Source organism: Taudactylus pleione, unplaced genomic scaffold (genome assembly GCF_031769625.1).
Source record: "Taudactylus pleione unplaced genomic scaffold, aTauple2 ptg000065l, whole genome shotgun sequence".
NCBI lineage: Eukaryota > Metazoa > Chordata > Amphibia > Anura > Myobatrachidae > Taudactylus > Taudactylus pleione.
This window is the reverse complement of record NW_028284467.1, coordinates 9,024,001-9,041,135: the sequence shown is the minus strand read 5'-3', so window position 1 is coordinate 9,041,135 and position 17,135 is coordinate 9,024,001.

Below are 17,135 nucleotides of genomic sequence, written 5' to 3'. Positions count from 1 at the left end.
CTACCTATATATCTGTCTGTTATTACCCAGTTTTGTTCTGTTAATGTTCCAATTGTAAAGCGCAACGGAATATGCTGCGCTATATAAGAAACTGTTAATAAATAAATAAAATAAATAAATGATCCATATGGTTGCCGCTACATGTATTTTCTGAAAAGTATTAGTGTGGTTTCATCACCAATTTAATCTTACTATCTGCTTTGGGACTCATTTACATTTGTATGTAAATCAGATTATGACACGCATCTCAGATGTAGCAGTACACGTCTACTATAATGTGCTCTTACAGGTGTTTCTTTAACAATCTCCCATAAATGCATTTTCAAAAGTAGGCAAGTATGCTGTAAGTTAAACGCATACCTGTTAGCGGAGTTTATCTTGTATATTTCCACACATGCTCTGGAGTACAAGCAAATTAGTCAATGCAAAGGCATATGCAAGTCAATCATCTCTACACTTACGGCTGAAGATGGGCCGACATCGTCCAGTGTGTTCCCACCTTTATCAATGCTAAAACAACCTGTTCATACAAATCAGTATGATAAAGAAAGTCTATCTAATTTATACCAACTGTTGGTTCCACTCTCTGATGTAAGCAATTTTCTAAGCTTAATTTGTTAAAATTTTAATACATTTTATGCATCACTAAAGACTGTTATTATCTCTTCGGTGTATTCTGGTTCTTTACAACTTGATCAAGTGTCATCATCCTACATTTATTCATCTGATGTACATCACCTCCATATAACACCCCGACAGACCTACTCTGAAATGTGGGGACTGATTACTGTCATGTGAAATACCTATAGTGGACTTTTTATAGAGTTTTACAGCAAACATAATATTGAGGCTCCTTCTGGACATTTGATACTATATATATATTATATATATATATACACATATATATAAAGTATATATATATATATATATATATATATATATATAATGTATATATGTTGCAGTTGTTGCTCAGTAAGATCTAGAAACACACTGTTACTTTTCATGGCTTGTTCATGTATTGTGTATTACTCACAAGTGGTTCCATACAAGTGGCCACGAGAAACCTTATTGGACATAGGCATCATTGACACCCTTGAAGGAGAAGTCCCTGTGGAGGGTTGAAACATGTTAGGAACTTGCCACAACACTTTTAACACTATACTGGTCTTTATTGGATTTAATATTTGTTCTGCAAGTTATTGGAATAAAACACATGTGAAAGCACAGATTCCATGTATTATCATCTATGCACAAACATAGGGCCTGGTTCATTAAGGATCGCTATTGCTAAAGCATCCGCAGATGGGCGATTGTTGCTGTGCATGCATATGCATCGCAGTGCGTGTGCGCAAAGGCACCACTGCGATCACACAGACCACGGAGAGCCATCGCAAAGTGATTAACAGGCAGTGAGCGTTTGGGGGTGGTGACGTGGGAGTGGTAGGAGAAACGCAGGCATGTCTGTCCGTTTCAACACGTGCATAAATTAGCCAGTGCAATTGCATACGCAGCTTGAGAACCCACATCCCACTGCGCACAACGAGGTTAGCAATTTCTAAGTAAGGCCAGGGCTGCTGTAATTCTGCGTGAGGGATCGATGGTACTCAATGTTACCGATGTTTATGGAGGTTTGCAAGGTTTTAAGGATGTGAGATAGCGGTCATGGGCGGCAGTGGGCATCTCTATGCTAGCAGTGAGACGGGATTGCAATTTCATTTTCGCAGCAGACCTGCGTGTGATTATGGAGCTGCGAACGCAATAGCGATCCTTAATGAATCAGGCCCATAGTTTGGGCCACTCATTCCCACATACACCACAGCCTGACGACAGGGAGATCAGCACAGAAGATTTTGGATGAGGGAGTATCAGCCATCACATACCCTTAGCTCTGTGTTCAGTAGCACCCAAGGATCTGTTAATGTCTTTATCCTTTTTTTGAGGTGCGGTGCATTTAGTGTGGACAATACTATAAAAGGGAAAGAGGAGTGTTTGCGATTCAGTGGAATTATTCTGCGCAGTCAGTGATGAGACTTTGACGGGAATCATTCCTTAGGACATAAAGTCATGACCATAATTGTGAAGATATATCGAGACTGATTTTATACCAGGACATTGTGAGACTATTTTCACCATATTGACTTTATTCTGGATTTTACATGAAGGGCACTCACAGGATTATTTACAGCATCTGAAGTGAGTGCCACATTTACTTTGTTGTTTCTGAATGTTGTTGTGAAGGTGGGACTCCTTTTAATGCAGACAACCCCTTGAGATATCATTTAGTACCCGAGCGCTGAATAACATTGTAATATAGGGATCGTTGTGCCTTATACCAAATGCAGGGACATGGCACTGATGATTCCATTTAAAAGTTTCTATCTCTGATTTATAAGGGGGGTAAGGTGCAATCGGGAAGATTGCTACTATTTCAGGGAGTCTCCCCAACACTCAGGGAGAGTTGGTAAGTATGCCGGAGAGGAGATTCAGCAGAGCTTCGGAGGGCAGGCTTGCCACGTCATTAGACCTCACCCCCGTCACAGGAAAATTCGTCGATTCGTGGGTCTGCAAGAGGGGTAGGGCTAACTGGCATAATTCCAGTCCCCTTCGTATGGACCCGCAAATGCCTGTATTATCTCCCCATCCTGCCTACTTCATTAGGAAGTGGGTGGGAATGCGGGAGATCCGTCTACTATTTCGGAGGTGCGGGGGACTACCCAAAAAATCAGGGGCCTCCAGCAACTTTCGGGAGTAGGCAAGTATGGTTTAATTGATTTCCCCCTTTGCATGCCACTCAGAATCAGCCCAGTATCTGCAAGTAAATGTACCTACTCTGCAACACATGGATAACGTTTTCTACCAATAAGTGTCATCCTGACCACCGGGAATTCTGAAGGGAGGTTAGGTTTTGGCTGCAGGGAGGGAGGGTTAGGTATAGGCATTAGGGGGGAGGTTAGGTTTAGGCAGGGGCGCTGAGGGGGGGTGAGCGGGTACTAATTACCTGGGCCTGGACTTGCTGGAGGGGTCCAGTGGGGGCCCGGGTCTGGCACCGCTCCCCCTCCCTCTTACGTCACAGCAGCCCAGCACATGCTGCTGTGTGCTAGGCTGCACTGGGAGACTGCTCGTGGCTGCTAAAGCAACAGCTGGAGTAGTCTCATATGCCTATGGGGGGAGCGATCACGCTGATCATTGGCTGTGCGCCGGGCTGAGGGGCACACAGCACCCCCCTTTGGCACTGCAAAAGTCATTTTTCTTTGTGGCTGTCAGTAGCCCTGGGTTTAGGCACCGGGTAGAGAGGGTTAGGGGTTAGGTTAGGCTTACTTACCTGGGGGCGTTGGTATTCTAACCTGGTTGGGATGCCGGCATCGGGATTCTGACGGCTGGGATCCCGAGTTCCTGCATCCCATACCTAACCCCATTTAAATATAGGGCCACAAGTTCTCTAGTCCATTCGGTTTGCACTTGAGGGGCCACCTAGGTTGCAATAAGCACCATTAATCAGCAATGTACAGTGTCAGGTGCTCCAGCTGATCTGTTTGGAAGGTTGAGAAACAGGTCATCCAGTGCATAGACTACCACAAATGTAGTGGTAACCAGACCATAAAGAAACCATGTTTACACCAAGTGCTTCCTGTCCTGATCAGAGATCAAAGCCTCTAGCTACAGTGTTTTGTTTTAACATATTTCCAGGCTGAAGTTCTTCAAACACTTGACCTATTTTCTGCTAAAGCATCTTGCGCCAGACAGAACAGGATATTAGATGCAGCTTTTATTGGAGGCAAAGTTCATACCCTCCAGTAAAAAGTACCCTCTTCCCAAATATACTATGTGCTCAGGATGGAATTTATTATGTGCTGGTGAAGACTTGCTGTGCGCACAGCCACTACCTCTATCCTACTACAGAGAACAGTAATTACCTCACAGTGCTGGACAGAGGGACATTCTAAGACACATCCTGAAAATTCAACGCAATTTCTAACGATAATAAACATTTCACTAGAGCACCTTGCCAGCATGGCTTTCTGATATTTTCATGTTGAAAAACAAAAACTTTTCTGAGTTGTTCTTAACTATCTCATGTTTCTATAAAATGAATGTGAAGCTGTGGAATTAATTTACCCAGAATTTGTGAATGATAAAAACTAGAACTAGGGCCCAATTTAACAACGTACCTTAATACCAGCGGCATATTGATGTCAGTATCGCAGTTATACTAATGAATATGCCACTGGTATTTAACAATACTTATCCCTCTCCTCGCTGCTGCTGTCAGCCTCCCACTGCCAACGACAGGCTGTTCTGTCTGCCCATGCGCATGACTTTGCTGCCGGGGACACAGCAAAACCTCGAAGGCTTCATTGAAGCCAGAAAGGCTGTTACTGGGTCCACGTCCTTTGCGATGCCACCGGTGCTTAGTACGTATGAAAAATGAGGTAAAACCCTAGAAAAATGTGGTTCTATGGACCAGTGACAAACGGTGACAATCTTAGTTTACCGCTGTCTGTTAAATACTGAAAGAAGGACATAACCACTTCATGCCTCGTTGTTAAATGGGGCCACTCATTGGAGAAGTTGTACTTTTCCTCTGTACAAATGTTTCCCCTATCAGCAGTGAAACTAAAATGTGTAGATCAGGATATGGCTGCTAAAGCAGCAACCCTGTAATGACCTTCCCAATCCATCTGTAGGACTGAGAAATGAGCCGGATACAGGCTAGAAGGAACGCCACATTCCTCACATTCTCTTCTTCCTACAGTCTCTCTGCAGACAAGCCCACCTGCTCAGCTGCCTTCCTGACACTGGAGGCTTCCCAAACTGAAAGAGGACCAACATTTCCTCCTGAACCTCCTGGAAACCTGCAGTGTCCCCTCTACCACATTGTGTATAGTAAGGTCATGGGGGCTCAGCTTAAATATAGTTGTTGTTAAATATACAATATTCTCTCTTGTCCCTCGTGTGTGAAGACAAATCTGCCTGCACTGCACACTGGACACTGGCAGCATTGAAATAAGTGCTTGTAGATGGCACTATATAAAATGATTGCTGCGCAGAATGTGCTGTAACTTGGTACCAGTTTCAGCCCTAAACTCCCCAATCTCGCGCCTGTCTATTACGTCCATCACCTCGGTGGAGCATGGGGCAGGCGGGGAGAGAGCTGTTGCTCAGAGCTCAGGAATGCATAGCCAATGTGGCAGCAATAGGAAATAACCTCAGATTATAGCAAGGGGCCCTTGAAGGGGAAGCTCTTTTTCGAGTCCAGGCTCAATGTAAACAGCCTAATACAGCAGGCAGACTTTACAGAGGAAGACAAGCTGACAGAAACAAACACATACAAACATATATATATATATATATATATATATATATATACATACAGACTCAGATACCGTATATTTCTGTTCTGTCCATATAACTGTATTGTGTATTCTGATAAATGCACTTACTCCACTTTCTGCTACCTTAATAACTATACTTTACATAAACTGTATCCTTGTACACAAGACATCACTTCTAGAGGGATATATTCCTTGTCTTGAGAATAACTGGATGTAGTGCATATGCCCAGAATCTACCATTCGCACGGCTATCTATCATTGTGGTTGTTGGGGCTGCAGATACCTCCCCAGCTCAGGGTGCCTCCCGCCTTCTGGAGCCAGTGGAGTTTCTATCTCAACCATTGAATGCAACACAGGATGTCAGTGGGATCGGGCCAAGAATGTAAAATCCCGGGCCCGTGTCATGTCAGTTTCCTCTCGTTTTTGTTCTTGTGCAGACTCTGTGGTGTCGGTCTCTCCCAACACACACTGCGTGTCCCAGGATTTCTTGGAAAAATTAAAACATACCCAGGCGTATGACGAGGAAGCAGGAACGTGTTCGTTTTAATGTAGCTTTTCCTTTATTTCTGGTGGCAAGTAAGAAATTGTTAAAATAGCAGCAAGAAGTCTACACCCAGAGCTGTGGCTGATGGTTGTGAGCCTGCAAAATTGACATTTTTCACTAGAATCTCATAATAAAATGATCTATTTCCTGCCCTCCCACATCACTGTGTAAATTCTGGAAATATATGAACACATATTGTTGATGTGTAATAGCTGTGCTCTAACAATACCGATTAAAAGGGTACTACATACATACCTGCAATTGCAAACTTTAACATGTTCTCCTCTGGGAGAGTTGAGATGCAGATGATCACTGTTAGGGCAGGGCACAACGCTATGTGCCATTAGGCATACTTGCCTACCCTCCCGGAACAGCCAAGAGACTCACAAAGATTGGATGGCACTCCTGGTCGCCTGGAAAGTTGGACAAGTCCCCTGGAGGCTGGGGACACCCGGCCGCGGCCACCCACTTCCCCAGTAAAGTGGGCGGCACAGATAGCCGATGACGCAATTCGCATTGAATCGTGTAATTGTGGCTCCTTGCCCCCACTTCACAATTCTGCATTGGATAGTGGGGTTGGGGCTACAGTGACATGATCACGCCCCCAGGCCCGCCCCCCGCAAAACCCAGGAGGAGGCAGCCTAAAGGTCGGCAAGCATGCCACTAGGTGGTGGCTCACCGTATCATCGCAGACCCCCTGTTCCGCCCTTTACTTGAGTGGGATGCAGGAGGGTGACCTACTCTCACTGGGGTCCACAAGACTCGTGAGTCCCCTGGGGGTGTAAAAAAATTTTTTTTGAGGCAGGGTAAATACTAGCTGCTGTGTCCACTGTTGCCGCCAGCTGCAGCTGGGCCTGTTAAACTGAATGATAGATAGGCGGCCGATGCAATGTATAATAGTAGCGGTGCGCCCGGTTCCTTCTCTGACGGGCGCAACGCTACTGATATACATTACAGTGGGCAGTGCTGCCGCTGCCAGCCCTATGTACTCCACCCTGTCTCTTGCAGTGTCTGCTGGAACTGGGAGAGACGTCATTACCTCACTCCACAGTCAAGTGAAGAGGTGGCACTGTGACAGAGAGACTGTCTGACAGCCTACAAGCTGGTGTCAGACTGAGAGACAGCGCGGCAGCTGTGCAGCCCTAGTGTGTACCTCCCCTACCCTGCTCACAGTCACTGATATGCAGCCTGGGCTCTACTGTGTGGCGTAATATGTTTAAGGGGAACTACTGTGTTGCAAAATGTATATAAGGGGTACTACTTTGTAATGTAATGTGAATAACACACAAAACTGGGCCTAATTCAAAGATGGATGGATTTGCTGCATTTGCGATCCCAGCACTGTGATTGACGTTGCAGGTTGGGATCACTACCGCATCGGTTGCGATGGTTGTTTCTTTGGTCAGACTGCGGGAGCTGAGCTTCCCGCGGGATGTGGATATGAGCCGCTGGTCTCAATCCCGACATCCGAATCCCGACAAGGGACTTAAGAAAGGCGTCGAAATACCGATGCCTATCTTAATCCCGACGCTGGAACGCCACAGGACGCCAACCCGAACAAGGTTAAGTTCTTGACGCTCTTAGCGTTAGCAGGGCGGAGGGAGGGTTAGGTTTAGGGGGTCGTAGTGGAATTAGGTTTTTGGGGGGGAGGTTAGGGTTAGGCACCCCTAAGAGAGAGGGTTAGGCACCCCTGGGAGGAAGTTAGGGTTAGACACCCCCCCTGGGAGCGTTAGGTTTAGGGTGCGGTAAGGGTACTTGTGGTCAAGTACCCTATCCCTCCCGAATTAGCTAGGCACCACTAATTCGGGAGGGATAGGGTACTTACCTGCCCTGTCGGGATCTTCTCCCTTCAGGCTGCCGCGTCAGGCATACTCATTCCCTTCCGCAGCCTGACTGGTGCCTGGTCACGCAAGAGGCCAAGAATCTGCATCTGTCGGCGCAGTCCTTGGCTTCGTCCCTCCTGGAAAATGGAGGTGACATGCTTCCGTTTCCGGAAACAGCAACAAGGCACGCCTCCTCTCTGTCCCCAAACGCCAAAAATATGCTGCGACTTAGGGGGTCTGCGAGCAAGATCACAGAACCCATCCTGTACATGCGCAGTATGGGTCCTGCACAGACGCAGACCCCTAAACATCGGAGATCTGCGTTCATCCTTGATGAACGTAGATCTCTGAATCAGGCCCACTGTGCAGTGTAATGTGAATAACTGTCACTACTGTGCAGAGTAATGTGAATAACTGACACTACTGTGCGGAGTAATGTGAATAACTGACACTACTGATCGGAGTAATGTGAATAACAGGACACTACTGTGCGGAGTAATGTGAATAACTGACACTACTGTGCAGAGTAATGTGAATAACTGACTACTGTGCTGAGTAATGGGAATAACTGACACTACTGTGCGGAGTAATGGGAATAACTGACACTACTTTGCGGTGTAATGTGAATAACTGACACTACTGTGCGGAGTAATGTGAATAACTGACACTACTGTGCGGAGTAATGTGAATAACTGACACTACTGTGCGGTGTAATGTGAATAACTGACACTACTGTGCGGAGTAATGTGAACAACTGACACTACTGTGCGAGTAGTGTGAATAACTGACACTACTATGCGGAGTAATGTGAATAACTGACACTATGTGCGAAGTGATGTGAATAACAGGACACTACTGTGCGGAGTAATGTGAATAACTGACACTACTGTGCGGTGTAATGGGAATAACTGCCACTACTGTGCGGTGTAATGTGAATAACTGACACTACTGTGTGGAGTAATGTGAACAACTGACACTACTGTGCGAGTAGTGTGAATAACTGACACTACTGTGCGGAGTAATGTGAATAACTGACACTACTGTGCGGAGTAATGTGAATAACAGGACACTACTGTGTGGAGTAATGTGAATAACTGACACTACTGTGCTGAGTAATGTGAATAACAGGACACTACTGTGTGGAGTAATGTGAATAACTGACACTACTGTGCGGTGTAATGGGAATAACTGACACTACTGTGCGGAGTAATGTGATTAACTGACACTACTGTGCGGAGTAATGTGAATAACTGACACTACTGTGCGGTGTAATGTGAACAACTGACACTACTGTGCGGAGTAATGTGAACAACTGACACTACTGTGCGAGTAGTGTGAATAACTGACACTACTGTGCGGAGTAATGTGAATAACTGACACTACTGTGCGGAGTAATGTGAATAACTGACACTACTGTGCGGTGTAATGTGAATAACTGACACTACTGTGCTGAGTAATGTGAATAACTGACACTACTGTGCGGAGTAATGTGAATAACTGACACTACTGTGCGGAGTAATGTGAAACGGTACTTTTGTGTGAGCAGGCACCTTCCTGTGAGACCACGGCCCTTTGTTTTTGAAGCGCACCTTCGGGGTGCACTATCCCTGTTTAAAAAAAAGACAATACAGGTTGAGTCTCCCATATCCAAATATTCCGAAATATGGAATATTCCAAAATACGGAATATTTTTAGCATGACTGAGAAAGTGAAACCTTTGCTTTCTGATGGTTCAATGTACACAAATTTTGTTTTAAGCACAAATTATTAAAAATATAGTATAAAATAACCTTCAGGCTGTGTGTATAAGGTGTATATGAAACATAAATGAATTTCATGTATGTACACAAACTTTTTTTTGATGCACAAAATAATTAAAAGTATAGTATAAAATGACCTTCAGGCTATGTGTATAAGGTGTAAATAAAACATAAATGCATTCTGTGTGTATATTTGGGTCCCATTCCCAAGATATTTAATTATTTTATGTAAATATTCCAAAATACGGAATATTCCGATATCCAAAATACCCCTGGTCCCAAGCATTTTGGATATGGGAGACTCAACCTGTACTATAATAATTAAAATATAGAAACACTACAAAATACTATCCCTGTGTAAATAGACATGTCAAGAGGACATATTTGTAGGAGGGCGCAAGTTTATAGTTACACCCCAGCACCGACCCTGCATGTAGTCCACAACTATTGGGCAGCTTTATATTTGTACTGCAATTTAGATTTGAGTATGCCCCTCCCAAATCTAAATCTCTCTGCACATGTTACATCTGCCCCACCTGCAGTGCAGCATGGTCTTACCAATGTGCACAGTTATTTGATTTTTCTTTGCTCCCAACTCAGAATCAGGGCCTGATTCATTAAGGATCGCTATTGCGATTGCAATTCCGTAATCACACGCAGGTCTGCTGCGAAAATATGCTAATGATTGCTATCGCAATGCAGTAGCACTGCCAGCATAGAGACGCCCACTGCCTCTCACTACCACTACCTCACATGCATATAACTTTGCAGTCCTGCGTATACATCGGGAACATCGAGTAACATCGGACCATCACGCAGAATTACAGCAGCCCTGACCTTACTTCGAAATTGCTAACCTCGTAGCACGCAGTAAGTACTTAAGCTGCGTATGCAATCGCACTGGCTAATTTATGCTCACCCTTGACAGGCATGCCTGCGTTTTGCCGACCACTCACCACCCCCAAACGGTCATTGCCTGTCAACCACTCTGTGATGGATCTCTGTGATCTCCGCGATCACAGTGCAGCCTTCGCGCACATGCATTGTGATGCATACGCATGCGCAGTACACAACAATCGACCAACTGCGTACCCCCGTGTTTCCCAACCTCGGTCCTCAAGGCACACTAACAGTCCAGGTTTTAGTTATATCCATGTTTCAGCACAGATGGTTAAATCAAAATAACTGAGGAACTAATTAATGGTGCGTACACACTGGGCGATTAAAGTGGACGACTGAACGATAACGATATCGTTATCGTTCAGTCGTCCACTTTATCGTCCATTTTTAACACAAAAAAGATGAACGATGACGACGACGCGCGTTCCCGCGGGTCGTTCGTCATCCTCGTTCATCGGGCTGACATGCAGGCCAACCTGACGACCTCGTCAGGTTGCTGCATGTCAGGGAATGGGTGAGAGAGCCCGGCGCTGAACGATATTGCTAATGATATTGTTCAGCGGCTGTGCTCAATGTCATGAACGACATTGAGCACAGCCTGCCGGGGACACACTAGACGATATCGCTCAGGGAGCATATCGTCTAGTGTGTATGCACCTTAAGACACCTGTGGTCAAGTATGGCTATCCTTAAAACCTGGATTGTTAGTGTGCCTTGAGGACCGTAGTTGGGAACCCCTGGCGTACCCTTTAACAGTTGCGATCCTTAATGAATCAGGCCCTCAGTCCCTTTGTATTTAAATAACCACTGAAAAGGTGTTTTGTTTTTTTGGGCTATTATATAAAATTCTGGAGTTTGCAAGACTCTAATCTAGCTTGGTACAGACTATGCCATATATTGCCCGAACTTGCAATCCGCGAAGGATCGCAACCACCATTGTATAGTGTGTACAACCCAAATCCACCCAAGTAATTGTTTGATGAATTGGGCGGTTGCATCTTCCCATCTGATGTGCTGCACAGCAGATAGGACGATGCCACAGGCGACGCAGTGTTGTTACATTAGGCATGTAACAATATATTATGTCATCGTATAATGCAGTATATGATGCATTGTATCTTCAGATGGTGTTAGCTGCAGGGGCCAAACTCTTGGTAGAAAATATTGCATCCCCGATAGAAACTCATGGGGGCTGAGACTGCTGTCAGAAATGCTGTCAGAAATATCAGCTGCGGTACCGCCTTTATACATTGGGGTGATACTAAATATTTGCGGGGTGTCCCTGAAAACAGGTGTTTTCGGGCAATATGCCACAAGTACAGTTGTTAATGATAAATAGGCCCCTAAGTGCCTGTCTTTCTGTCTTCTAGTGGTGACTCTGCAAGTGTCGGATTTCCTGCACATGGTGCGTTATCTGGATAGAAGATTGACAATGTAAAGGTCGACAGTCAGTGGGTTGACACCTAATGGTCAACATGCAATAGGCCAACAGGGACAAAAGGTCGACAGGTACAAAAGGTCAACAGTGCAAAAGGTTGACAGGGTTAAAAGGTCATCAAGTTCAAATGGTCAGCACACAAGTGTCGACACAAAAATAGTTGACATTTTTTTTAATGGTTTTTCATTTTTAATCTTAGAAGTTAGGATGAGGGTTAGGCACTTGGGGGAGGGTTATGGTTAGGCTGACAGAGGAGATGGTTAGGGTTAGGCTCTAAGGGGAGGGTTAGGGTTAGGCTAGGTTTAGGCACTAGGGGGAGGGTTGGGGTTAGGCACCAGGGGGAGGGTTAGGCACTGGGGGCAGGGTTAGGATCAAATAAAAAAAAGCAACTATTTTTGTGTCAACCATTGTGTGTCGACCATTTAACCCTGTCGACATTCTGCACTGTCAACCTTTTGTCTGTCGATCTTGTGTATCTGTCAACGTTTTGTCCCTTTTGACCTATTGCATGTCGACCATTTGGTGTCGACCCAATGACTGTCAAACTTTACATTGTCAATCGTTTATAACACACCCATATGGTTCTAGGGTTGAGCTTTTCATGATCGGTTCCAGGTTGTGTCACTTCGGTCCAGTTCGTGGTCTAGTAACCTACCCTGTTGCCAGTGCTACTCTGGTCCTGTGTTTCTTAGATGAGCAGAAGTCTTATTAACCCTGTGTCAGGCGCACCTCTGGGACTCCCAGGTTCAGGCGCAAGTTATAAAATTGTCATTAGCACCTAATTAACTCAATTCTAACGCTCTTAAAGTGATCAGTGCCCTTCATTAGGATGTACAAAGAGAGAATATATGGAGATCTGATTCACAAAACCACATTTATTAACCTTAAAGCAAGTAAAACAAAAAATACTACATTTTAAGAGGTGCAGTGTGCCTAAGAGGCCACCCTGGACAAACCTACAAATTTTCATTCATAAAATGAGCAAAATACACAAAATTGTGAGAAAATAAAAAGAAATACGTACCTTCAAAAGTCGGACGAGTTCGGGCGCTATAAGCCTGAGAGGCCAGGAGGGTCACTACTGCACTCCACGCAGGCGGTGGGAAAACTGACTAGGGGGGTTTCAAACAGTACCTAGAGATAGGAAGGTACTAGGAGGGCCAGGCCCCTGTGTCCCCTTGCGGTGGAGAATTGAGCGAGAACAGCTTTGTGGCGCGTGTCAGGCCAGCTGCGCCTGACACAGGGTTAAAGGATCCAGTTTCAGCTTCAAGCCAGCTTCAACTAGACCCAAGGGTCCCCATACAGATCAGCACAAACATACATCCTTGACAAGTTTAAGTTGAAAGACTAAGGGCCTGCACTAGGGAAGCCAATCCTGCCTCATTGTTTTCAATCTTGGGATTTAAAAAATCTCAATCCTGGGATCCCCGGGATTCTTTACTTGTATTCTTTACATTGACTCACCCTCCAGAGTTTACTCCACTCCAGTCCACTGTCCAGTCCAGTTAAAGGCAACCTCCTCACTCCAGTCCTTCTCAGCTTCAGCTTTCACCTTGCAGGGAGAGAGTACAGGGAGTGTACTGTGCCGGTTGTGGGGGTGGGCTGTTGTGGGGCTGTGCAGCTGATGTCACATGCAGCCACACAGCCTGCCAGCTGGACCAGGGCAGCGCGCTCTGAGCCAAATGCTCAGCGCTGCCTGGCTAAACTACACATGCACAGTTCAATTGGAAGCGCCAATCACGGGAATGGCCTCCCTAGCCTGCACATCACCTGTTAGGCTTAAGAATCTTCCAAAACTTGACTAAAGTAACTGTCATAGTTAATAAACAAGGATATATTGATGCAGTACTTAAAAAGTATGCCAGATGCAGGGCCGCAACTAGGGGGGGCTAAGGGTGCATGTGCCAGATCTGAGGGGGTGACGAGATGAAAGTCTCTCCAGACAAGGAAGCAGTGTAGTGTGCGCAGGACACAGAGCGGCATGACGGCCACTGCCGTGGCCAGGATGATGAGCGCGCTAAGGGCTGTTGGTGGCTCTGCCTCAGCAGCACGAAGGTGATGTGCGGGATGTGAGCGGGTGATGTGGGGCCTCGAACGCACCGGCAGCAGCGGCATATCTAGAGTCTCTGCAGTCCCCGCGGTGGCTTGGGGGCGGCGCCGAATGAGGGCTGCTCCGGCCTCATTGAAGTGGAGAGTGCAGCACTATTGACTGCGCTGCCGCCGCAGTGACTGTCAGGCGGACCGCGGCATCCGGTGAATCACCGGCCGGGGGTGATACAGGGCTGGATAGCGGCTGCTCCGCTCCTGGCTGTGTGATCTATTCAGCGAGAGCTGAGCTGCCATGAGGTGAGGACTGCGTGTGGCCTGCAGGGACAGGCAGGCGGTGCTGGGCTCAGTGACAAGTCAGTGGGCTGCAGTGCTGGCACATGAAGGGAAAGAGAGGCGGCTGGTAGAGAAAGATACTGGGTGGTAGGGATAAGACAGGAGAATGGGGAGCGAGATGGCAAGAGGGCAGAAGAGAGGAGGGGAGAAAAAACTTCTGGGCACAAGCTAATGCCCACTACCTTGGCAAGTGAAAGGTCCTCAAAACTAGTATAGTAATATTTGCTAAAGAAGGTGCTTATAAGGTAGCAAACAATATGCTAAATATATAACATTAGGCTGGTCGGTATTCCCTATAGTTTTGTCCTACACAATATGATTAGCGTTCACCTTTGTAAATTGCAATAAGTCGTTTCATTCTCAATTTTTCATGCAACCACATGCATATCATACTGCTTAAAACTGTAGCTTCCTCAAACTTTACATTTTCATGGTGGTGTCTTTATATCTCTGGTCGATATCATATCATGTGTGAGTGTGCATTAAAACTTGCTCCCGAAGACATTTTAAACATCATCACCTGAGAGGGAGGGGAGGGGGTGGGCGGGGGTTCTCCAAATTACTGTCTTGCCCCGTGTGACAAAAGTCCTAGTTTCGGCCCTGCCAGATGCAATGTCAGTAAATACTCCCACTGACACAAAATTAACAAAAGCCATGTCACCAACAAGCGAGGAAGAAATAGAGGATATGAAAAGAATTCCTTATCAGAGTGGTGTGGTGAGCTTAATGTATGCAAGTATTGGAATGTGACCAGACATTAGACATGTTAGTTTGCCATAAATCTTGGAAAACAACACTGGACTGCAGCTAAAACTATCCTGAAGTATCTAAAGGGTTCAAATTCCTAGAAATACGTTTTCAATGCGTGGAAATTTTAAGCTGAAATCCTTCTGTTATGCCGACTGGAGATGACCGTCATTCCTATATGGGATATCTGCTTGTACTGGCAGGACAGCGGCCAGCTGGGCATGCAGGAAGCAACCCACTGTTGCACTATTCACCACTGAAGCAGAGTATAGGGCACCAGAGTAAGCCAAGGAAGCCTAAAGGAGACTTTATGTGAATTGAGCCTTCTGGAATAGGATTAAACCACTAACAGAGAATGTGACAATAGAGGTATAATTGTCACAAAGCACCATGGATTCATCCGAGAGCTAGAGGAAAGGAAGTCTGTCAGCATCACCTTTGAGGCGAGTGAAGGTAATGTCAATGATATGATGGCAAATGGACTGATGTCACAAGTACTAAGTGTATTCCGTAAAGCGTGTGGACTGGAATACATTTGTTATTTGTTGATAAGTTTCATTGTTTTTTAATGCATGATCAAAATGTTTCTGGTTACATGATAGATTTAGCAAAATGATTATTGAGCAAAGTGTGATATATATTTATATGTAACAGGAGACAGCCGAGAGCAAGGGAGGAGGGTTGTTAGAGAGCAGTATGCTCCGGTACTGTCTCCTCTGTCTACTATACATGCTCTGTACTAGGACTAGGGATGTGCGCCGGACCATTTTTGCCGGATTTGGATTTGGTTCTAATTCGTCGTCCGGCTTTGGATTTGGATTTGCCAAACTGCGGTGACTGGCTTTGGATTTGGATTTGGATTTTTTGCCAAATTTGGCAAAAAAAGCTAAAATTACATAAATTGGGCTTTTTTTTCTTCCTAGAGTGTTATTTACCTCAATAACATTAATTTCCAGTCATTTACAGTCAATTTAGACCACCTCACAGCTTACATTATTGTTTTCACCATTATTGGCTAAAGGTTGCAGTGAGCTGACTGGTGACCAAGCGTCAGAGCAGCGGCGCAGTGGCACAGACACCACAGTTTAAAGCACATCTATGAAACTATGCCACACAGCAGTGGCAGAAATGAAAGGTAGTGCTAGATGGAATTGTCCTTGGGCCCTCCCACCCACCCTTTATGTTGGATCTTAAAAAGGACATGCACACTTTAACAAACGAAGCATTTCAGCGACAGGTACTGCCACTTTGTGGCTGAAGTGCTTGGTTTGTTTGGGCCCCCACAAAAAAATCTTCCAATCTACTAAAGGCAACAGGTCTACAGTGGCATGATGTCACCATCATTGCCATCCTCACCCTCATCAGTGTGTACATCATCCGATTCCTCAAACAATATCAGTTCATCCCCGCTGGAATCTACCATTACAGAAGTATCTGTACTGTGACGTGATTGGTGGGAAAGGTTTTCCTCGTGAAATTTCCAGTTCATTTTAATGAACATAATTTTTTCTACATTTTGTGGAAGTAGCCTCCTTCGTCGTTCACTCACAAGATTCCCGGCTGTACTGAAAACTCTCTCCGAGTACACACTGGAGGGTGGGCAGCTTAAATAATGCAAAGCCAGTTTATACAAGGGTCTCCAAATTGCCTTTTTTTTCTTCCAATATTCGAAGGGACTCTGTGACATGTCTACGTGTACGGTGTCCTGAAATTAATCCTCCACCATTCTTTGGATGGTAATCGTATTAGATGGAGTTGCGGTAGAGGTGTCACTGGTGTTGGGCAAATCTTTTAGACCCGACCAGATGTCAAAATGTTGACTTGACTTATCTGCATCACCACTGGGTCTTTTGGAAAAGGTGCATTTTTTTCTGGCTGCTGCTGGAGAAACCGAAGGAGGAGACGTCATCGTAGTGCCATGTGTCACTTCTGCTGCCAACTTGCTCACCAGGAGCGCTTTGGTTCTTTTAAGATCTGGGTCAGTTGTAAAGAAAGACACAGCATATGACTTGAACCTAGGATCAAGAATGGTTGCTAAAATATAATGATCAGATTTCAAGATCTTGGCCACCCGTGGATCCTGGCGAAGCGAACAAAGGACTTGATCTATCAGTCCAGCATACTTTGCGGAATCACTTTGTTTAATATCATCCTTCAAGCGAAATCAGGGGAATCACCTTACTCAAGCTAGCAGTGTCAGCACTCACT